This window comes from Leptinotarsa decemlineata, unplaced genomic scaffold (genome assembly GCF_025532065.1).
Source record: "Leptinotarsa decemlineata unplaced genomic scaffold, Ldec_3_MD MMD2_tig00026336_RagTag_RagTag, whole genome shotgun sequence".
Classification (NCBI taxonomy): domain Eukaryota; kingdom Metazoa; phylum Arthropoda; class Insecta; order Coleoptera; family Chrysomelidae; genus Leptinotarsa; species Leptinotarsa decemlineata.
Genome location: NW_027412692.1, coordinates 2,524,465 through 2,548,954, shown reverse-complemented (window position 1 = coordinate 2,548,954; position 24,490 = coordinate 2,524,465). Strand labels below are relative to the sequence as shown.

The following is a 24,490-nucleotide window of genomic DNA, read 5'->3' as shown; positions in this document are numbered from 1 at the left end:
TTCTATCGATATTTCAAATCGTGGGGCACCCACTTTTCAAGCTTTTTGACCTTTCCAATACGTTTTAAACTATCAAAAATCGCCTGGGAGCTGACGACCAGTTTTCCCGTCATCTCACACTTCATCTCAGTCTCCACCACTGTGATCAAATCATTGTCTTTGATTACTGTGATTCGACCAATTAGGGGCTCATCTTTGAGGCTAAAATCTCTAGAACGAAATTTTCCAAATATTTCTCAAAAAAAAAATAGAAAAAACGAAAGTACGAGTCCATATCTATTTGAAGAAAAAAAAATTCTAATATTCTTTATAATTGATAGGTGTCCTAGAAAGTTTCAAATTTTTTGAAATTTTCTCATTTTGAGGTTTGGAATTTACAAAATACTTGTAGACAATATCGTTACGAATTTCTGGATCACTTGTTATCATTTCTGCAGTGGTAATAATGAATATTTATCAAGGATCGGTGAAGATTGACAAAAATTGAAAAATTGTAGGAAATATCGGTGGATATAATTCAGGTACTTACTTTGAGTATCATTTGAAATAAGTTTCTAAAAAATCAGAAAAAGTTAATTAACATTCCACTTTTACTTGTCGAATATGTTTACTAAAACAATTATCAATGATAAGAAAGTGAAAGAATGCTCAATTTGGGACTTGGCTACCTGTCTTTGCAATAATAAAGCATTCCTTTGTTGTCACTAACTAGGCCAATGTTTCAAGTTTTTTTGATATTGTTAGTAATCTAGGTATTGCAAGAAATTTCAAACATATGTTTATAGCAACTTAGGTACATTCTGCTTCAAACGACTTGGTTTTATCTGAAAGCTTTTACGATCTCGCTTTCCTTTCCATATCATATTAAACGCAACACTCAATCAAACATCCCCAAGACTATTCGATGGTATGAATAATAATGTACTTTTAATTCCTCTAAAGAAATTTGCGAAATGACACCTCCACATAAAACATCTCTGTTCTAATATTGGATTTTCTGAAATATGCTCGTCAAACCTACCAATTTTCAGGAAATCTCAAACTTGAGGCGAAAGAAATAAAAGTTACGATATTTGAGAAGTAGACTGAACAATACCTTCACAAAGTAGACTCGTCTCAATCAGTTCTTATACTGTACTGGAGAAAAAAATAAGAATACAAAATATTTAAATTGAACATATTGAAAAAATATTGAAATATATCATTTCGAATGGTCAACTTAGAATATATTGAGTAATTCACATTACAAAATACGATCTGTCAGTCCAATTATCTACAAGTTAAATATATCTTTCTATTTGGCAAAGCAAATACATTCATCTATTCTTACGAGGTGGTGTTTTGGTTTAATATACCAGTTTGGCTAGATTTTTTCAGAGTCCAAAATAGTTTTTTAGTCAGAACCGAGTGAGATTAATTTGTCTGCAGCTGTTGAAAGGTGACCTACTTTGTAAATTGTCATCATGTTCGACAATTCCGCGAATACAAATTGGAACAGAATCATTAAAAACATATTGTTTTCTTCCTGTTAATCTATAATTACCATCTATTGTTCTAGACAGCTTGGAACTTCCCAAATCGTAGGATTCAGTTGAAGTTGAACACGGATATTCCCAATAATACGTGGAAAGTACTTATTTTCCACTATGTATTCCTGTTGTATACTCTATAGAACTTTCTTCGAAAATATTGATCGGAATCAAAATATTTTGATGAATAAAAGTTATTTTTGTTACACGACTTTATCTTGTCATGGGGAAAATAGAAAGAGTTGAATGAGATCTGATTTAAGAATGCTAAGTACTGGAAGAAAATACATTCAGTGCTCATATTGAAGCAGGTGTTAGGAAATACTTTTTTCACATTTCCACATTTCATGTGGAAGTTTTTGTTTCGAAAGGGTTTTTTCTAGTTTGTTTTCAAAAGAAATTTTTATGGATGATTTTCATATCTCTATGAAGAGTTTTCATTGTATCCATTTTCTTTTTTCTTTCTTTCTGCCACTAGTTTACATTGCCTCACACTCAAATCATTTTTTTTCATAGTTTCAGTTGACTTGGTTTACTATTTTGTTTTACAATTTCCTTTGGTTTCCTTCTGAAACTCTCTTCTGAAATTACTTATATGTTTTCTTCTGGTTTCACATCAGCTATCATATACATTTTTTCAGACCGAATTTTTTTGCGATTCGAAAATATTTGTATGCTAATCCAAACCTTTATAGAATTACAGTATCTGTGAAAAATTTGTACCAAAATTAACTCCTGGATCTCAATAGGCAAGAGTGCAAAGTTCTCCATATCGGTGCAGTGGTACACAGTGGAAACATTTTAAACAATCATATAATGTGGCAACTCATTCTTCAAAAATATGCCACAAGAACTATAAATCAAAATTTACAATATAGATATAAGACTAATCCTCAGTTTGACCAGCTTGACAAAGATCTACATGTGCTTGAGCAAACTTAAGGCATAGCATCAAGTTGTCTCAGGTGTTGATCCTACTGAAACCCATTCCACTTTTATGAGCACAAGTCGACCCAAAAATCCAATGTTCAATCGAACGAGAAACCCAAAGGACTCTAGCCTTCTTGAATGTTCTTGTGAGCAGACGTGAAGATAGTACATTGAGCCACAGAGTATACAGGAAATCAACACACACAGACAGGAACCTGACCAAAAACTTTCATCAGCCACAACGGCAGAGAGGGTTGATTGAAACAATAGTTGAGAGAGCACGACGTATCTGTGGACCTCCGACGGGACTGGGTACAGCGAAGGTGAATTGTACGCCAAAGGAATCCCAGCTAGACCAGTCAAGGGACAAACTTTCCTTCTCTATGTTAAAAATGATACAGACCGGACGTGAAACCAATATTTAGGTCAACGAAAACTATTAGAGAAAGTTTAAGCCAGACTGTCCTTATATGGACGTTTCGAAGGATTTGTGGTAAAACTTGGGGTTTAGGTCCCAAACAAATCCATTGGATTTATCTTCAAGAGGAAGATAAAACTGTTTTATCTTCCTCTTGAAGATGATCACTTGGTGATCGAAACACGTGTCGAGGTGTAAAAATAACGATTTGGTGTTGGGAAAAAACTCCAATAATATTCATATATTAATTAGTCAATTGATTACAAAATATTACATTTTTTTGAGCATATTTTTTAAATTATTTTCTTATGAATACAAGTATTCTATTCAAAAAACATACACTTATTTATTTGCAGGCTATTTTCTGAGCTTTTCAATTAATAAAGTTCAATGTAAATCTGTAAATCTGCAAATCAGTAAAATCTGTTTTTTCGTTAATCAGCTGTCGCCCCCATACGAACGACAACTCTCAGAAGTTGAGAAACTTATGCGAGCTAAGGACTAACGAGGTCTTACTTTTTAACGTGTGATTCCTAACACGATTAAAAAAAATTGAAAAAAATATATTTTTTGTCAGATTGGACGAATCCCTCTAGATACTCGTCAGACTATGAGACAGCACGTCTAGAACATAAAGATGAACCATATATATCTTAATCTGACGCGCTTGAGTATTTCAAAATGACGATTTTTTTTGCAGATTATAATGATGGCCGCGAGTTTGCGTCAAATCGAAATCGTCAGATTATTGAATAAGAACTTTTTTTTGGTTGCTAATACCCCCTTAAAAAATCTGACGCGTTCGATTCATTTTTTTTTTCTTTTCACTTTAAATCCTTACGTACAACCACCCGCATCATTCAAACGATCAGATTAACATACGAACATTATTAAAAATACATAGGACATTGATGCTATCAATTCAATTCAATTCAAACCCCTTTAAAAATCAAAACCCAACATTTGAAACATCAATTTGAATACTTTCCGAAGTGAATTTGAAAAACTCCTGAATTAAAATCAACTTCATTTTGTTCAAACTTGTATTTGCTGTAATAACCCAAATTGAGGAACATTCCCCATGGGATTTATTTGTACGGAGTGATGATGAAGGACTTCTGAATCTATGCAACCAGGGTTTCATCCACCGAAACGCCATGCCTGCCGTTTTTTAATTGTCACAAAATATTTCTTTTATTTATTGGATATATTTGAACGGATATCCCCTTCTCTCTTTGATCTAAAAGTATCAACTCGTTTTTCGAACTCGCTATTTCTCCTTGAATTAAATAATTAATAAGAATAAAATGATTGGAATGGTATCACGACTGATAATGTGTAAACTACCTTCCCTAAAATTCCATTGTCTATGGTTGCAATTTTTCATTGATGATTGTTGGCGACATTGAACAGCAACATTTTCAATATGTACCCGGTTGACACGAGCATACTGTGCGAAGTCGAGCGCGAAGTCTAACATAATTACCTCTCTATGACGCAACTAAACATCCTTGACCTCTTTCTCGGCATACAATTCAGCTTCAATTTCGGTCCATTCAACTTCTCACCTATTTCGCGCTACCAATTTTTCATGTCGTGAATATGCCAAATCTCAAAAGATATCGCCAAACATGTTGTCCTAAATTAGTCGAAACCTAAAAAATAATTCTATTGGAAATTTGTGAACAGCTTGTCTTGTTCAAGGTACAATCTGAAAATATACAGGAATTTAGTAATGCTGAATATCAATCAACTTGCATCTATTGAACTGTATAGAAAATTAAGGAAAACGATATTGTTCTGAACCAACTCTCTAACAAGGCGTCTGGTCTTGATTAAGTGCCCGTCATCGTACTTAAAAAGTGCGCTAATAAACTCGCACCAGTATTTTGCAGAATTTTCAATTTTTTTTTATGAGAAAGGGGTGTTTTCTTCTTGTTGGAAGATTGCTCGAGTTCAGCCTATCCCCGTTCAGTGTTCAACCTATCCCAAAAAACAATAGACCAGTGATATCAAAAACCATGGAGAGAGTCGTAAACCACCATATCCCCGAATATTTGGAAGGCTTCAACATCTTGAGCGATCATCAATATGGCTTTTGGAAACAAAGATCAAGAGGCGACTTTCTATCTTTCTATCAAGAATCAAGAGCTTATGCGCTTGATATTTCTAAGGCCTTTGACCGTGTCTGGCATGAGGGTTTGCTGGCCAAACTTCGATGCTATGGTTTGTGGGATCATTTTTGTGTATGACTCTTCAACTTCCTGAAAGAACGTTCCCTGCAAGTGGATATCTCTCGAATATTTTCACCATCAACGCTGGTGTTCCCCAGGGATTCCTATCGTCTCCAACCTTTTTTATTGTATATCAACGACTTATTGGAAAAAACCAAGAATCCAATATATTGCTCTGCTAACAACAGCACAATCATTCCATTTGGATTCCAGAACATCGGCTACGGAGGCACATCTTCACCGGCAGCAGGAGGTTGCTTATCTTAACGAGAATCTAGAAGTGATTTCAAATTGGGATGAAAGTAAACAGGTTCAATTCAATGCCACAACAACCCAGGCATCGGATTTCTCCAAGATAATATATGTTTCCGCTTCGATAAGTTTGTTGGGGGTTAAAATGGACACCAATATGTCTTGGTACAATCATGTCTCTGGAATTGCAAAAGTTGCTTCTCAAAAACTTGGAACACTGTTTCAAACCAGAAAACTGTACACACCTCAGCAACTTTTGATGTTTTATAAAGCTCAGATCAGACATTCTTTGAAGTATTGTTCTCATGTATGGAGCTCTGTCCTGAAGTTGCTGGATTCCATCCAGAAAAGAGCCATCTGCCTGATTGGAGACGCGAACATCACGCGCAAACTTGATAGCCTGGAACATCGAAGAAAGGTTGGAGATGTGTCTCTCTTCTATAGATAATTTCACATGAAGTGTTCAAGTGTTCACCTGTTTAGAAAATTTTGATGATCTTAACTTTCAACTTATGCGAGGAAAATTGGCTGGATTTATACTCGACAGATGACATTGAACTTGCTACTCAAATATTAATTCAAAAAACCAACAAAATCGTGGAAAAAAGCACAAACACAATTAAAGTCTACAATGTAGGAAAAACATGAAAAGGAATCCGTGGATTACTGATGATAAACTGAAGTCCATTGAAGAGAAAACTAATCTTTATGTAACAGTGAAAGGCAACCCAACATAAATGCATAAAATAAAATATAAACAGTACAAAAATAGATGGATAAAAATAACAGAGGAAGCCAAAATAAATTTTTATCGAAACAAAATTGAAAATAATAAAGGAAAATCCTCTAAACTGTGGAAAACTATTGATTAAATGACAAATAACGAGAGTAACGAGAATACAATCAAAGAAATTCAATCTAATGATTACTGACCAGAAAAAAATTGCTAACAAATTTGTTGAACACTATAGAGAAATTGGTAAAGTCTTGGCGGATGAAATACAAAAAAGACCAAATTATAAACAAAATAAACCAAAAACCAAAATTATGAATTCTTTTTTCCTAGAAAAAATTGATGAATGTGAAGTCTCGCAAGTTATTCAGAACTTGAAGAACAAAAAATCCCCCGGAATTGACATTCTTAGAGCTGAAACTATTAAACTAATAGCAAAAGAACTAGCAATTCCATTGACATACATAATAAACTGGTCATTCAGTAGTGGAATATGTCCAGCTCCATTCAAGTGTGCTGTTATTTCACCAATATTCAAGTCTGGAAATAAACTCAAAGTGGATAACTATCGCCCAATATCCGTAATTACAAACTTTGCGAAAATATTCGAAACGATCTTGAAATCACGCATTGAAAAATATCTAACAAAATATGAAATCTTATCAAACAATCAATTCGGATTTCAAACAGGGAAAATCAACAGAAGATGCAATAACACTCCTTACCAACAAAATCAGTAAATATATAGACGAAAAATCACCATTGCTATGTATATTTGTAGACTTGAAGAAAGCATTTCATACAGTTAGCCATGATCAACTTCTAGATTTACTTGAGAGTATTGGATTCAGAGGAACATCCCACCAACGCCTCTATAGTTATCTCTATGAAAAGAACCAATGTGTGAAAATACAATGTGTAAAAATCGAAAGACACTCTCAGTGAATCTCGAATAGTACAATATGGTGTACTCCAAGGGACAGTTCTGGGTCCAATTCTCTTCAATATCTACCTAAACGATCTGTTTATGCTAGATGTGGAAGGGGACATAATAAGCTTCGCAGATGACACAATGGTCATTTACAAATCGGAAACGTGGAACTGTCTGAGAAAGAAAAAGTTGAAGAAAATTTCAAAGCTATAATTCAATGGTTTAAAAGTAAACTACTGAGTATTAATATGGCTAAAACATTTTACATTACCTTTACATCTTATGCTAGCCATTTACCAAGTGATAATGTGAATCATTCAGTAAATAAAATAAAGTATCTTGGTATATATATATATATATATATATATATATATATATATATATATATATATATATATATATATATATATATATATATATATATAGATGCCCATTTAAAATGGGATGCACATATTAACTATTTGGTGAAAAAATTACGTAGTTACATATAGATTGAAATACATGACATCCTACCTAGATATAGCTCAAATGCTCATGCTATACTATACCTTGTTTGAAACTCACCTCTCCTATGGGATAGTTGCCTGGGGAGCAGCAAGTAATTCTTATATAAAAATCTTAGAACAAATAAAAAATTAACTCTGAAAATAATCACAAATAAAAAAAGAACTTACCCCACAGAAGCGCTATATAAGGAAACATTGACTTTAGACATAAGGCAACTTTACTTTTTCAAAACTGTTATAAGGCAATACAAAAATAAACATGAACTCAGAAAAATTGAACACCATTATGCAAGTCGAATTCACCCTGTGTACCAAAATCAGAGAAAAACACTTTACATAAGTGTTATACTTACTCAGCTCCTCGGCTGTATAATCTTATTTCAGCACATATCAGAACTATCTTTGGCATTAATATGTTCAAAAATAAGCTTAAAGCTTGGATCTCAGGTTAGCCTACAGCACAGATTCACCAATATGTTGATGTGAAAAATACATATTACTACAATGTATAAATGTCTGTAGAAGATGTATGTGATTAGAGTTATGTAATCTGTAGGTCAACTTCTCCATGGTTTGTTTGTTTTTTTTCATTAAAAAAAAATAGGGTATTTGTTTTTGATTGATGTGTGAGTGATGTTCGATGTAATTTACCTATTGCGATTGTTTCATTATAGGTATAACCTAAATGTTTTATTTATATTAACTATATGTAATTTTGATATGATATCTGTATATAATTTTTCTAGTGCTTTTTTTGTTCATGCTAAATGTTTCTATTTATATTGACTATATATGAGTTTAATGTAATATCTGTATACAATTTTTCTAGTACTTTTTTTGTTCATACCCAAAGAAACTTTATTTTTTATCTTTCATTCATTATAATCTATTGTACCTATATTAAAATGATATAGCCAACGCACAGGTTTATCCTTCTGTGGGAACTATATTTATTTGTCGTCAACTAAGATTATCGTGTATTTCAAATTTAATGGCAAATAAATATTATATTATTATATTATATATATTCTATTATTAACTACACTCACATCTCCGAAAAGGCTTTTGATTTGTTCGTGGACATTTCCACAATGAAATATTGACCTTCATATATCAAAACATTAGTTATCACGACGTTTTACGTTAAATATATACTTATTCAAATTTCACTAGTTCGGACTTCCATTGTCTACTATATAAAATGATTTGAAATCCCTGAAACAACTAAAAAAGAATAATTAAAAATGAATAGCTGAAAATAACAATTATATTAAGCAAAATATACCTGAAATGAAATGATAATGAAATAAACTACAAGTAAAAATATAACAATTGAATAAATAAAAACAAAATTAAAATAAAGGAATGACAAAAGAAAATAAAAATAAAAAGTGTAGAGATTCCAAGTCACGTTAGTTCATTCACGACGTTTCGATTGTTAGTATCTACAATCGTCTTCGGGTGATGACTGGACTGATTCCTCCGAGAGTTGACTATTTATAGGTCGTTCAAATACTTTCACTTATCCCTGCTTTCCATTTTCCGCTTCACTGGTTCCGTGGGAGATGACCGTTTTGGCGGGAGTTGGCCATTTTTCGCTTGATGATGGGTTTCCATATGTTGCGTATTTCTACGCTGGCCTGGCTGAATACGTTGTTGGACAACAAACCAATGTTCGTCTCTGTGCAAGATCTCAGCTTGGGACCACTCGATGTTGTGGATGAAAAGCAGAGATAAGTGAAAGTATTTGAACGACCTATAAATAGTCATCTCTCGGAGGAAGCAATCCAGTCATCACCCGAAGACGATTGTAGATACTAACAATCGAAACGTCGTGAACTAACGTGACTTGGAATATCTACACTTTTTATTTTCTTTTTTCATTCCTTCATTTTTATTTATTCAATTGTTATATTTTTACTTGTAGTTTATTTCACTATTATTTCATTTCAGGTTATTTTGCTTAATATAATTGTTATTTTCAGCTATTCATTTTTAATTATTCTTTTTTAGTTGTTTCAGGGATTTCAAATCATTTTATATAGTAGACAATGGAAGTCCGAACTAGTGAAATTCATCATGAAACATTGTCAATCACCTTCAAACATATACTTATTCAGTTTATTTTCACTTCCAGAGAATAATCAGGAATGTATAGGGAAGAATATATATAAGCCTTGAACTCATTTTACTCTTCGAAGGGCTCGGTTTCCAATGTTTTTTATCACTCTGTTTATGGGTACATGCGAGTCCTAAATGAGTCGCACGTGCCAACAGAGTGGATCGATTTTGGGGTGTGAATGCTGAAGGTCTTATTCATATTCATACAAGAGTTTTTACACTGTGAGACGACTGTTCTTTCACTTTGATGCTCAAGAAATGTCACTTACATTAGGTACATAGTTATTGATCCAATATTTTATTTAAGCCTATCTTGTGCTTTCAAAGAAATGGAATTTATCATGCCAAGAAATATGTTTCCGAGCTGATTGAGAAATATTATTTGATACAATGAAAACTAACAACTGTGACTGTTAAAAAAGTGTAAATTATGTGACAGTTTCTTGTTGGATAGGTATATATGTAGGCAATGATCTATGACTCACAATTTTGAACCAATCACATTTGACCAGATGTTTAACCCACTACTTTCAGGGCCAATCACAGGCAAGCAAATTCATAATATAATTTTGTTTCAATTATTTTCAGTTTTAAATGAGCTATTCAAAATATGTTCTCAAACGAAAAACTCAATCGATGGACTGACAGTTCGTTTTGGAATATATAGTTTCTAGTAAAAAAAATAAATACATGCTGGAGTCGAAAATTTAAAACTAGTGTACTCCACCAGAAATTTCTAATATGACGAAGACATTTTTCAAAAGTTAATCACTCAATAACAAAATGAGATTAGTTTGAAACTGAAACAGTTTTATGTCAAATTAATTTTTATACGTCTGTTGGTAAAATGGGAGACGTATGAACAACGCGTTTGCGAAAAATATGAATTGAACCAACCATCATTTTTGAATTTTATGCCTCGTAGAATCTTTTCGAAAAACCAGTTTTCATCGAGATGCGGCCAAAATTTTGAGTAACAATAAGTAAGTTACAATAACTGAGAATTCATGTTATATGCAGGTACAAAAAATATGTACAAATGTGTGGTATTTCACACAATAAATGCTTTGAATGATCTCCAATTTCCTGAATACACATTTGGCACCGTTTTAAAAAGAAAAAAACCGAATTATTTGCAAGAGCATAGGCTTCTGACGAAATGGAGTTGCACTTTCAATGATTCGATGCCTCAGTTGTTGTTCGATAATTATTCCAACATAATACACGTCCTCTCTTATGAACCCCCGGAAGCAAAAATCAGTACCCACATAGCAATAGATATTCCAGGTATATTTCATGAATATACATTTAAGGATATTGTATTATGCTATGAATATGCCATGGATATATATATCTTCTGGAGAATATTCCCTGGAAGTGCTCCTGGCGAACCTTTGATATATTTTAAGAATATTCCTTGGGAATATTCTTAGAATATCTTATAATATTCTTAGAATATCTAAGGTATATTCTATTAAGAATATTCCAGGAATAGAACCCGAGGAATATTCATAAAATATTCAGGATATTCTTAGTTTATTGTAGGAATATACAATAGAGAAACACCATAGAATATTCTTTAAATATATTTTATGAATATTCTAGGAATATTTGGAATATTCCAAGAATGTGACGAGTAACCGCTATTAGGCATGTATATATTGCATTTTGATACAAGATTCACACAAGTAATAAAACACATAATATTCATAAACAAATATATTTTAAAAACAATATACACTGAAATATTTGGCGTTTCAACCAATATTAAAAATAAAAAATCTAATTCAAAATATTTATTCACTGAATAAAATTTTCCTGAATACTGTCATATTACAAATATTAAAAATGTATTCAAATTAGGATGTTCCTACTCTCAAACAAATGTATACTAAAAAATATACTAAAATTAACAACTCTGTGAATTCATCAGCACTAATTAAAAAATAATAAATATATCATTTCATTGAAAAAGAAAAAGTGTATTACATCAAGAAATAGGTTAGGTTAGGTTTCTCACTTAGAAAAATAAACCCACAAATGAAGTATTTAAAATGAGTGGTATGATGGGTTCTTCAATGAATTTCACTTACTTAAAGTTATTCAAACTTTGCTCACCAGAATAGTTTTCCTTATATTTGTCCAACAATGTATCAGCCAGTGTTTCAATAGTAATACCTGGAACAAAATGTACATTAACGTTCATTATCACTATTTGAAAGTGGCACAATAAAACTGGAATAAAAATCAAATAGATAGTTTTCGCATAGGTTACTCATGAACATTTACAACATTTTATGACTTGGAGAGCAACTTGCATTGTCTTGTTGAAAAGTAATCATTACGTTTTCAGTTTACTATCGATACTATTGCATTTTACTTACTTTTCTTGAAGACTGAATAGATGCAACTCTCCTGTTTGAAGATCCACAATCAAACTATTCGCTGTACTGCAAATTGGACAACCCCAAATTATAAATGGTACACTGAACGTGACAGAATTATACTTTGATAATAACACCAACACATCATGCATTACACACGCGAACCTGCCACGTCAACCGCCATGTTGAATCAAATGTCGAATTTAACGCAAACGCAAATGTACCATGCATTAAGGGACAGCCGCTTTCACAGAGCTTATTCGACTGTCGCGCGCTATACTTCAATTGACCAATGAGAAACGTTTACTCCAATTATTCACTTCCCCATTTCTCTGTTTCCAGGATTTTTCGCTTTGTAATTAAATAATTTCAAATACAAAAAGACAAATAGGATGAGAATTAACCAATTTATTGATGCAATTGGTTCATTTATTGGCCCATTCAAATTTTTTTGTCGTTTCCAACAGTTGCTGTTGGAGCAATTCATCCAGAATCTTTGCGTTGAGTTCAAAAACTGGTTAACACTATCAGGGTTATATACATTAGGTCATGCATTCGATTAAGATCTTCAAATATTTTTGTTTTTAATAATATTGAATTATTTGAATACGTTATTATAAGATAATTCAAAATTCCATTGTATAGAATATTCCAAAATATACCGTGGGGACATATTCTAAGAATATACCATATGGTATATTCGATCGACAATATTCTTAGAATATTCAAGGGAGAATAATCCATTTATAGACATTCTATGCACATTCTTTCGGGAATAATCCTGCCATATTCATTCAAGCATATTCTATGAATATTCTAAAGGTATGTATATATTCCAAGAATATTCTATGAATATTTGGAATATATACGTTCGTTTTATGATATACAGGGAATATTCCAAGAATATCTAGTGCTGTGTGGGTAGGGTCAAGATCTGGACTTCTGGCTGGCCAAGAAATAGGTACATCAGGGCCCTTTCAAATCCAGGACACAGACCGAAAAGATATTTCCTAATTTTGTTATCATTTCTGAATTTACCTCTCCCAAGTATTCTGGTGAGTAATTTTTTGAGAACTGTGAGTAATATGCACCCTTTAAAAACTTTGGAAAAAATATTGGTCCTAGTGAATTATTATTCACAATGCCTGCCCAAAGATTGATTCAGAAAGTCAATGTTTTGGCAGGTTGACGACCTATAGCCAGCAACATGCGGTCGCAAAGTACCAATGGAAAGTATCAATGGAAAGAAATAATCGCTGGTTTGGTGTATTCCGATTGGGCTATTTTTCCGCATAGAACCTTGCAGCTGCTGCAGTACTCCCTTGGCATTCACCTGTGATTACCAGAATTACAGATAATTATTTGACACCTTGTTTTAGCCAGACCAAACTCACTCAGAATTGAATGCATATCTGCCAACGTTTAAACCATTGAGACAGAAAGTTACATTTTTTTCATTACTCTCAAAATACGCAATAATCGAAAGGTTCAATTGACGGTATGTGTCAAAATGGTGCCACAATATTGATTTAACTCTAACCCATAGAAAAGTTTGGGGGATTCAGGGTGTTCAATACCCCCCTAAAATTTCAATGAACAGATTTCGAGGTTTTGTATGGAAAAGATGCTCTTACGACAAGAAAGCCATGGATCCACTTTCATTACAAAATGTTCATGAATTATTGAAAAAAAAATCATTTCGTACTTTTCAAGGGCTGTAACTTTTTTTGTGTACATATTCGCATGGAAGTAAGTTATATTCAATCGAATTATTTTTGACCCCAGAATATGTGGTTCAATTTATGACCCACTTTTTGTTACACCCGGTATACAATATAAACACTATGCGATGAAAAGAATAATCCGGTCAATTCCATTCCATTAGTTTAGTATTTGTTAACACTGTTAACTCAAGTTTCTCTAAATCTCATCTTTTCTCGAATAATATACCAGTCTCACATTCATCGCTTGAATCATTTTAGGCATCATCAATCAAAATGAAAGGCAACAATCGGAGCGCATCCTGCTTGCAGTTCAGATTTATATTTTTATCTATTATGAGGTCTGCGTGAAAAATAAAATAATGACGTACTTATAGCGATTTCCTGTGAGGTGAAACATCAATTCCTTTAGCCAGAGAGAAAAACATATCCACCAAGCTTTTCTTTTGTTTTTATCTTTGAAAGGAAGAAATATATGTGGTAGAGTTGGTTTGTGAAGTTCTTTGAAGAAGTGTAGATATATCCGTTTTTTGACACTGATCATTTTCATAATACATTTTGTTCAGGAATCGTCTTCTTTTGAGCAGGCATAATATATTTTCATCTGTGGATAATTCGTTCAAATGATCGGTATGTAAAAGAGAACGGCTTATACGTTGCAGATGTTCGTTGAGTTCATTCAAAACGGGTTAAAACTAAGGGGTGATTTGCTTGCAACTTCAGAATTTAGAGTGGATGGCGTATACTAGTTTTTCAAATACTAATTTTATTTGTTTACTATTTATCACAGAACGCATTGTCAACTTCAAAAACAACAATACAATTTGGAACCTCTATTGTTTTTGGAACAAGAAGTGGAAAATTGAATCACATGTAGTTAAATGACTTTTTTCACTGATGTTAGTGAAATCTTCAAAGAAAATATCAGATAAACGGTTCATCACAAATTGGACTTTATTTTTTCACTCAACGGAAAGGAAGTATCTCTATCTCTCTCTAGTTTCTCTTGGCTTTTGCTTCCGTGCGGCGCATTTAGCCATGAAAGGAAGAGTCTCATCCTTTATTAGCATGATTTATGAGTACCTACACGTAACTATAAAACTTTAAAAATCACTTTAATAGCTGTTTTCACTGAAAAAATTCTCTTTATATATCAAACATCTTTTTTAGTTGTTACATAAATATGATTGATAGGGAGAAAACTATAAATGAAACAATTGTTGAGTCCAATGATTCCTTATACCTACATGTTGAACAGAAAAGCTTATTAGGCATCACTCAATAAAATAACTCCACTGATACAGTAAATAATAACCTCAAATATAAGGTACACGTGAAATATATTAACTTTAACTACTTTAACCCAGCTTCTCAACGAAGCCGATTAGTTTGTATGGTGAGTAGTCTTTCAGGTCAGATGGTAAGAGTACGGCTCTGTCGAAATCTAAAAAACTGATTCAGTCTCCAGCGGGGCAGAGACAAAGAATGTGCTCTGCTGTTTCATCATTTTCCAAATAGAGGCGACACAAATTATCTTCCGACAGTCCAAGTCTCTGCATATGATGATTCAAATGACAGTGACCTCTAAGAAGGCCTGTTAGACATCGTAGTTCATCACTACTCTAGTCCAACAACTGTTTGGTATCAAGCTTCGAAGGGTGCCAGAAGTCCATACATCATCTTGCCATCTAATGGATATAGTGACATACTCAATTTTATTTCGCACTATAATTCATCTCCTGATGACGTCAACTTGGTTATTGAAACTCGAGTCGATGGGAGTGTTACAACTCTGGTATGTACTGACAATGTTGGTTCTGGATTCATTTCGCAGAATAAAATATCTATAGTCAGTCTTTGTAGATCGATATATCTCAGTTTGTTCCACAGTCACGTGCCATAGTAAAGACATGGGACATGCCAGTGAGAGTTTGCAGGGGAAATAGAAAAGGGACCATAATTGTTCTCTTTGTTAAAAAAATATTGCATATTACCTAGACTTACAATCATGAATACCCATTAGATCGGGGCATATCCGATCAGTGCTGATTTTTTCAATAAATTGCCTAAACTAATTAGAAGCTTGAATATTACTGAAGGATCATCTTCAAGAGGAAGATTAATATTTCTATTGAAGATGATCACTTTGTGATCGAAACACGTGTCGAGGTATTAAAATAACGATTTGGTGTAGGGAAAAAAACTCCAGCAATATTCATTACTACTCCAAAGGTTCCAAACATTGTATCACAAGTTATTAGAAGCTTGCTTGTCCATTTCTTTCAAGCTTCCGAGAAACACTGCGTCATTGTCTTTTTTGATAATACACTACTTTGTAAAGGGCCTTCTTTAGATGTTTGTTGTACCCTGTGATAACCAAGGGCAGGATGAATTCCACTGAAATCGATTTGATTGTGCTTTCTCTAATCCTTTATATTACTTATGCAGCTTTTCGTTATACGACCCTATTTTGTTCGGGTCCCGGCTCAAAGAAACCATTGTTTCTTTGCTGGCGCTTGGCGACATGTTACGCAGCTACACTAGGTTTTTACCCTAAACCAAAGAGCTCTCTGTTATGCCCTGACAACCAACTACAAAAAAATGAACAAAAAACACAAGTCAATGACTTATTATTCAGTGAGCAGATTTATGACAAATGAAATATTTGTGCAAGTAGCCTTTTTTGGAAGTAACTTTGCTTTTAGATAACGACAGAATGCCATCTATGTAAAAAAATGCAAAATATGATCAAAGAAGTGAAAGTTCAACATTCGACAAATATGAATGATCATGGTGAAATAATGGCACAAATACTTGATAAGTAGGGTGGTGAAAATGACAAGTATGCCACTAGATGGCGATAAGCTCATGGATGAAAAATGTACTGCCTTTCTTTCAAATTAGATCTTTAGCAAGATCCTTCGTTAGTGAAGTCTTTTCTACGCCAGCAGTTATAATTTCTTACCTTATGTTTTATTCATTTACTGAATAGTTCTTCCTTTATTGTCAAACATTCTCTATTTGTAAATTTTGAAGGTTACCACTACAGATGGTAATTTTTAACTCATTAGTCTCTACTTATTTTGCAAATTGATAAAAAGTGTCATTATAATTCTATAACTCTTATCTTATCGGAAAGTAAATGGAAGTTTGTTTGCCGCATATATATCTTCATCATATGTACCTTTCAAAAATGAAAACGGTCAACTAGGCAACACGTGTTTGGGAAAGTTAGAAAATAAAATGGTATCTGAAATGTTCAACCATGGTTATGTCAAACGGTATAATGCGAAATGACCAATAGATATCGTACTGGGATTGAAACTTCAATATTTTACCAAATCATGAACAAAAGAGGAAAAAATCAATAGTTGAAAAATAATAAAGTTGAGAATGCTGGTGAAAGAAATTGTGAATTATTCAAGAAACATTTCATTGTGAGATTTTCACAAAAACAGAATACTTTTTTTTTCTGATTGATTCGGCCGTTAGTTGATGAAAATTCAAAAACACTCCAGTAACTTTCTTCGACAGCTTCTGATGATTTCTCTTTTATATTTTCTATTTTACTATCACTGTCGTCATTTGAATCAATAATGAATTTATTTCAAGCATCAATATGGAAGTGTCCATTCTTCATATATAGTCTTTTTCAACTAAAATTACTTTTTTAATCATTTTCTGCCAGTCTTAGATACTTTTTCTTTAATTAGCTCTATTACTTTCAATTTTGGAAAATTATTTTGGCGCTTGATGCTTTGTTTCAATTTTCCCCAAATCAACTCGATGGGATTGAAAACACAAAAATAGGGGGAAAGTCTCAGTATGGTGTGTCCATACTCTTCAGCAATACTCTGAAGGGCACACCCTTTTTCAAATGCTTTTGTCTGTAAAACTTCAAGTAGTTGGTTTTTGATATAGTATAATTCAAAATACAGATTGTTATCCATTGAAAAACTTTGTATTTCATCTCTTCTCGAATTTTTATTCAGTACTTAGAAGAGTTGTCGCGAATGATAGAAAGCGTTGTCAAGAACTATTAAATATTACTGAAGTTTTTTACCCAACACCAAATTGTTATTTTTAACACCTCGACACGTGTTTCGATCACCAAGTGATCATCTTCAAAGAGGAAAATTAAAAGATATTTCAATCTTCCTCTTTGAAGATGATCACTTGGTGATCGAAACACGTGTCGAGGTGTTGAAAATAACGATTTGGTGTTGGGGAAAAAACTCCAGTAATATTCATTACTACACCAAAGGTTCCAAACAGTGCATCATAAGAACTATTACACCATTCGCATACAAATTGCACAATGATTAGTCGCGATCCTCTCTTTGCAGGCATGTTAGTCGTACACATTCTCGAACCATCAGTCCACCCTTTCGTAACTGTGTCGTGAGTGTCATACCAAGTTTCATCCGAATAGAAAATTTGCCGTTGTTCTTGTCTATATTTAGTTATTTGTTCTAAGTATTTGTTACTCAATTCCACTATTTTTCTGCTTTCCATAAATGCTTGACGTTTGTTTATTAATTTGAATGTAAATCCTACTTTCTTTATTCAATTCTGAAAAGTTTTGTTACAGCAGCTCACGTTATGGTCGGAAGTATTCACTTTTTTCCTTATGATTTCAATAGGAATCTCATTGCTTTTTTTTTAACAGTCGTATATTATTTTCTTTTTAATGATTTCATCAGATGAACATCTAAAGGTTTTGGTAATCCTGTATCATATCGGGTCTTCCATTCATAAGGTTTGTTTTTGACTATTTTACGTTTAGTTGAGAAAGAAATTTCGGTCAAATCTGATGTTGCTTGTAAGAGTTTGTTTCCTTCGAAACCAAACTTGAGATGTAGGTTCTTATATACATTGAAACATACTATCTGTGTTTCAATATTCAAATGCATCCGAATCTTAATCACTGGTATCTCTTTTTCGCTTTCGCTATTGGATTCACTACGCTGGAAAAAGTCTGCGTTGTTATCACACTCGTTATTACTATTAGTACTTGTCCAAGGACGCCACATTTCAAACAGATAACAAAAATTTCAAATAATTATAACTGCTCCAATATCGAATTTCAACACTCAAATCGCGATCAGTTCCTGAACTGAACACGACGGCGATAACCATCACCGCTTTCCCCGATTTCAATTCGTCACCGTAACATGACTTCAAATTCAATTTTATGACTCTTCAGCCAATCATAAAACTCGGTTAGTAAAAATTATTCAATACGAACCGCCAATTCTACAGTACACGTGGACTATTTCGCAGCCTGTTTATTTCTATGTATTGGTTTTTTTTTGCCTTTGAGTGCCGCCAACTTTGAGAGTGCACAATATCGTTCACTTCGACTATACTTGCTGTTTCATTATTTATGATTTTTTTTTTAATCAGCTGTGGTATGAAAATACATATTGGCTGTGCTCTGATGATTTATATCTGTTTATTTTTCAGAATGTGGAAAGTTAACAACTCAAAAAACAGTGAGAAACATTGACTCACCCACAAGTCTTTGAAAGAATATTTTTGTGAATATATCCCGACATGATTTAATTATTATCAATTGAAAGTAACTGTGACACAGTTAAACCAAATCTATCGGGATAAGTAGGACACAGACCAAAGTATGATCTGTAATTTTTGAGTTTTTTCTTATACCATCGGAAGCAACAGAGTTAAAATTTGTTTTTTGATATTACTCAATAGTACTCGAAAATAGGCCATAATTCAACCTACTCTCTACCTTTTTTCAATTGCGAAGTCCCTGATTTGAATAGCCCCTGTATATTTGGGGTATACCGTGTGCTATAATCGATAGTAATCACAAGTATATTAGTTCGTATTTAGGGTTTTACTTGGGTTGAAATAATAAAAAATAACATTGATGAAAGTAGAGAAAGTTCCATACTATTTTTTTCCTTTTTACAAAAAGTTTAAGAAGACAAATAATGACTCCAAAACAGTAACGATTAATTTTGATGTAGGTATACAAATTCAAAATGCTTGTTTATTTTCTATATACAATTGAAACGTGAAATTACCCAGTGATATTTCAAATGTTATATTTGTTATCACAGATAAGCGTTACGAAGTAGGTGTAGGAATTTTCCTAGACAGATACGATTTGTTTTTATCAAATAAATTGAAAATATCAGAATAATCCTTTTATTATCACGGTTGAGTCATGTGATGTTCACAGACACCAATATGTATTATTTAATAAAAAATAAGATAAAAATTGACCTAGAGGAGCGAGATAACGGCAAACTCCTGCTACAGCTTTATCATCTGGTGTTTGCAAACAAATGTGAAAAAATTCCGCGAAATACATGACATTTGAAAAACACAATTCCACCGGACATTTTCATGGTCATTGTTTGAACGGCCACTCATAATTGATGCGTCATTAATTATTCAACAGCTTCTGTAATTATATCCGACGTGGAATCCATGAAATATTAGAAATGTAGAGTTTTAATGTACTTACTATACAGAGTGGATGTAAATAATCCCCGTCTTAACTTTTGATTGGAACAAGATACAAAGTTGCATATAATTTACGTGGGAAGGTAGATATCATTTTTAGTAGTCTTCGATTAGAAAGATAATAGTGGGCATCACGTATCGGTAGGAGGGTCCTTCCCACTTTTATTTTCGAACAGAAATAGAAATTTTGCGATAATTCGTTTGATAGGTATTTCAATGGGGAATGTTCCTCAATTTGGGTTAACAGCAAATGCAAGTTTGAACAAAATAAAGTTGAGTTTAATTCATGAGTTTTTCAAATTCACTTCGGAAAGTATTCAAATTGATGTTTCAAATGATGATGTTTTAATTTTTAAAGGAATTTGTTTCTAATTCATATAATGGTAACAGCGCCTATATCAAGTTGAAATAATTTATACGTACCTAGATATTCTACTTTAAGGCAAAATATAAATTATAGTTCAATACCACCTCCACAAACCACATAAACAACAGTTGTTTTGTTATTTATTTATATAGAGGAAGATAGGTTAGTTGCACAAATCGTCATATGTCACAGAATGTCTCGGAACTCGGAACATAAATAAACAGAATAGCACGCCTCTGAAATATGTCATCTTTGTTTGTCTCATACAGGTAACATATTCATTGTCCTTTATTAGCTATAACCGATGTTGCCAAATGGTGAAATAGAAACGAATCCCTTTAAATTTTTTAAATTTTTTAAAGAAAAAGGTTGAAATGATAAGTTTAAAATGCGTTGTTTTAGAGCTCTTTTATGAAAAATACTTGATTTTCGGCAGGAAGAACATTCCCTATTCTATATCCACCATTTTTTTCATTTTTGACAATTGTATCGATCGTAATGAAGAGGAAACTCTTGCCGAAACTCAATATCAGTTGAAAACTCATTTGGGTTTGTCAATTTCTCAAAACGGCAGACGGGCAAACGTAATTCCTTGCAAGAGCCTAGTGGATCACCTGATATGACGCCTCTAGATGTTTTTAAGGAAATACGTGACATGTGAAGTGTACGATACATAAATGCTAAAGCTAAAAAAAGATGTAAAGAAAAAGCTTGCCAGAGGAGAGGATAAATAGCGAAATGGAGTTTAATGGGAAAAATAAAGGAAGACAGACTAAGGTAAAGCGAAAGACAAAGCGAACGACATCAATGTGAAGATTGGAATGACAGAAATCACTGTTGAAGCTGGTTGTGCAACTAGCAAGAAACTCATTATAATCACCACAATTTGTGGAAATAGTAACCTATCGTGTTTCTTATTTTGAATCTTTCTTCGATTTTTGAAACAAAATGAATCATTAGATAGATTGAGGAGAAACTGGGCTTAGAGAAGGTCGGTGTCATCCATTGTTTTAGGAAAATATGGAGCTGAATCGATTCACTTTCATAAGATGTATCTCGTTTTTCGTAAACGGTAATATTCCCAGAAAAAGTTTTCATCGGAGAATATTAATGAATACATGAGAGCAATGTCTTGCGTCAGTACCCAAATTGCATCCCCCTGAATAACCACCAGTATGCTTATCAAACCGGGAAATTTAGCATTAAACAACCTTGTATAGAAAATTTCCCAATCCCTTGTCAACAAGGAGATTGCAGTTGCTGTATTTCTCGATATTGAAGGAGCATTTGACAATGCACTACCTAAATCTATAGGATCATCTCTGGCTACGAAATATATAGAATCGACTCTTTAAGGCGAGGTCATTAGGTTCAGGATTACCAGACGCTGCCCTCAAGGTTTGGTACTATCTCCCCTTCTGTGGTTGCTCCTGATGGATAGTCTGCTAGCAAAACTGTGATAATTCCCTTCACCAGGAGGAGAAAATTGGACGATCTAACGCCACTTTCCCCTAATGGTGAGGTCATTTCATTTGGAACAGAGGTGAAATATCTTGGCATTGTCTTTGATGAAAAACTTACCTGGAACGCTAACTTGGAAAAAGTTTTACAAATAGCCAGACTGTCCTTTATAGACATGTCGAAGGATTTGTGATAAAACTTGATGTTTGGGTCCGAAACAAATCCATTGAATTTATGTGATGATTGTCAGACCAACGCAACAGACTTTTCGTTGACACTGGAAGTCACAGCACCTCTGACTTTATGCCTCGAACTGTCAACTATGAACTGCCTTATAAAGTACTGTTCCCGGGTAAAGAGGACTGGATCCTCCGGGAGAAGGAAATTTCAAAAGCATATAGTTGTTGGTTCACAGATAAAACACCTTCTGGTTCTGGTGCAGGTGTTTTCAGTCGCAGACCCAGGACAGAGATATCAACCTGACTAGAAACCTATGCGACTGTATTTCAAATGGAAAATTACGCTATTGAATTATGCGCGGAGAGATTGGAAGAATCCAACCTCACACACAAGTCAACGAAAATATTCTCTCGGGCAGTCAAGCGGAGTTGAAAGCTCTTTGCTCCCACCGAGCAATATCTGAATTGGTAGCAAATTGTCAAAAACGACTCTCGTCGATAGGAAGACTCATCAGATTGTCTCTGGTCTGGATTCCTGGCCACACTGACCTGAAAGGTAATGAAGCTGCCGACTCTCTTGTGAAGGAGGGTGCTGCAAGCAGCTTCATCGGACCAGAACCTGTCATTGGCATCACCTGGATGGCAAGAAGATTTATGGACTCCTGGCAGAATCTTCCAGGATTGGTTCACTCCAAGGCGTTTATTCACCCTTCGAAGCTTGATACCAAATAATGAACTTCGATGTCTAATAACAGGCCTCGTACTGTCGGAAGACCGTGTGTGTCGCCTCTGTTTGGAAAGTAATGAAACAGCAGAGCACATACTAGGTGCCTGCCCCGCTGAGAACTGAATCATCAGGTTTTCGGCAGAGCGAGTTCGGCAGAGCCGAACCATCTGACCATCGGACCATCTGACCTGAAAGACCACTCACCATACAAACTAATCGGCTTCCCTAAGAAGCTTGGTTTTTTTGGTCGAGTGTGAATAGGTGTGAGCCACAATAGACCCTTGCGGGTTGCGGTGGAGGGTCGAATAGACACTCTCACGTTGGACCTAACCTAACCTAACACATAACAATTATTATGTAAGGTTTTCAAAAGTTTTATCGGTTTTCATAAGTCTCCTTCAAACTGTAATATCTCAGTAAGTAATTGTTCAATTTAATCGAACTAAGCGCTATTTCAATTAGTGCACTTTGACCAACGTGAGACATATCGATAAATTCTGTCAACATAAAAATTGGGTACTCGGGAATCGATGAAGTCGACAGAGGCCGTTCTTGCCGGTCCTCTTTGGCGAAGGTTCTACCGATGAGAAAGTTATCGGAGTGCCTGAAAAGATGGTAGTCGGGGAGTATGATGGGTGAGGCAGAACTCCGACGCTCGATTCGTTTAATTTTCGGACAGTGATTTGTGACGTGCGGGAGGGCGTTATTGTGGAGCATGGTCGGACATTTTCTGTACGATCATGCTGAAGCAATTTTCGGTAAATTTTTTCGATTTCCTTTGAGCTTTGATGTGATGGTTTGGTCCGGTTGCAGAAAGTTACAGAATCGCAAAAGCCGCTGCTTACCGTACAGTAACCAAGGTCTTCCTTTGGGAAGTGCCTGGGTGCCAACCACTGTATGGAACGTCTCCTGTTGTCGTAGAGGATCCACTTTTCATCACTCATGAAGATCCGATCCATAAAATGTTTGTTTTGGTTGCGCAAAAGTAAAGAAGAACATACTTCGGAACGTGACAATTTCTGTCGATTTTTCAAATCGTGGAACACATACTTTTCGAGCTTTTTACCTTTCCAATACCTTTTGAACCATCAAAAGCCGTATCGAAGCTGACGCCATCCCACGCAGTGTTCCCGAGTTTCCCCAAATTCTCGTCCTGGATTACTGTATAGGTTGACCATTTCAGGGCTCATCTTCGAGGCTAAAACCTACGGAACGTAGTTTCGCAAACCAACGTCGAACAAAGCCTTCATTAATACTATCATTGCCAAATAACTGATTAATTTTTCAGACTGATAAGGCAGTGCGTTGGTTCAATTTGAATTTGTAGAGAATAATTGGCTGAAAATGGCCAAACATTATACACTCACGTGCTGAAAAGAGATAAAAAATTTAAATTTGGGATATGGAGTTACAAAAACACATGACATTAAAATAGACAAAACTTTTGAAACAACATAATACTACAAGAGTATTGATTATACGTTGCTTCCGATGACATC

General features: G+C 34.0%; 1 protein-coding gene and 1 long non-coding RNA gene across 2 annotated transcripts in view; one reads left to right on the top strand and one right to left on the bottom strand.

Moving 5' to 3' along the window:
- The window catches only part of LOC111518186 (uncharacterized), a 139,714-nt gene that overhangs the window by 3,383 nt on the left and 111,841 nt on the right, over positions 1-24,490 (top strand). The gene's annotated exons all lie outside the window — the stretch shown is intronic.
- LOC141485776 (uncharacterized) lies at positions 11,359-12,968 on the bottom strand. The gene is made up of 2 exons (XR_012467443.1): positions 12,039-12,968; positions 11,359-11,832 (listed from the first exon to the last, which is right to left on the bottom strand). It is a non-coding gene; the product is annotated as an uncharacterized lncRNA (long non-coding RNA).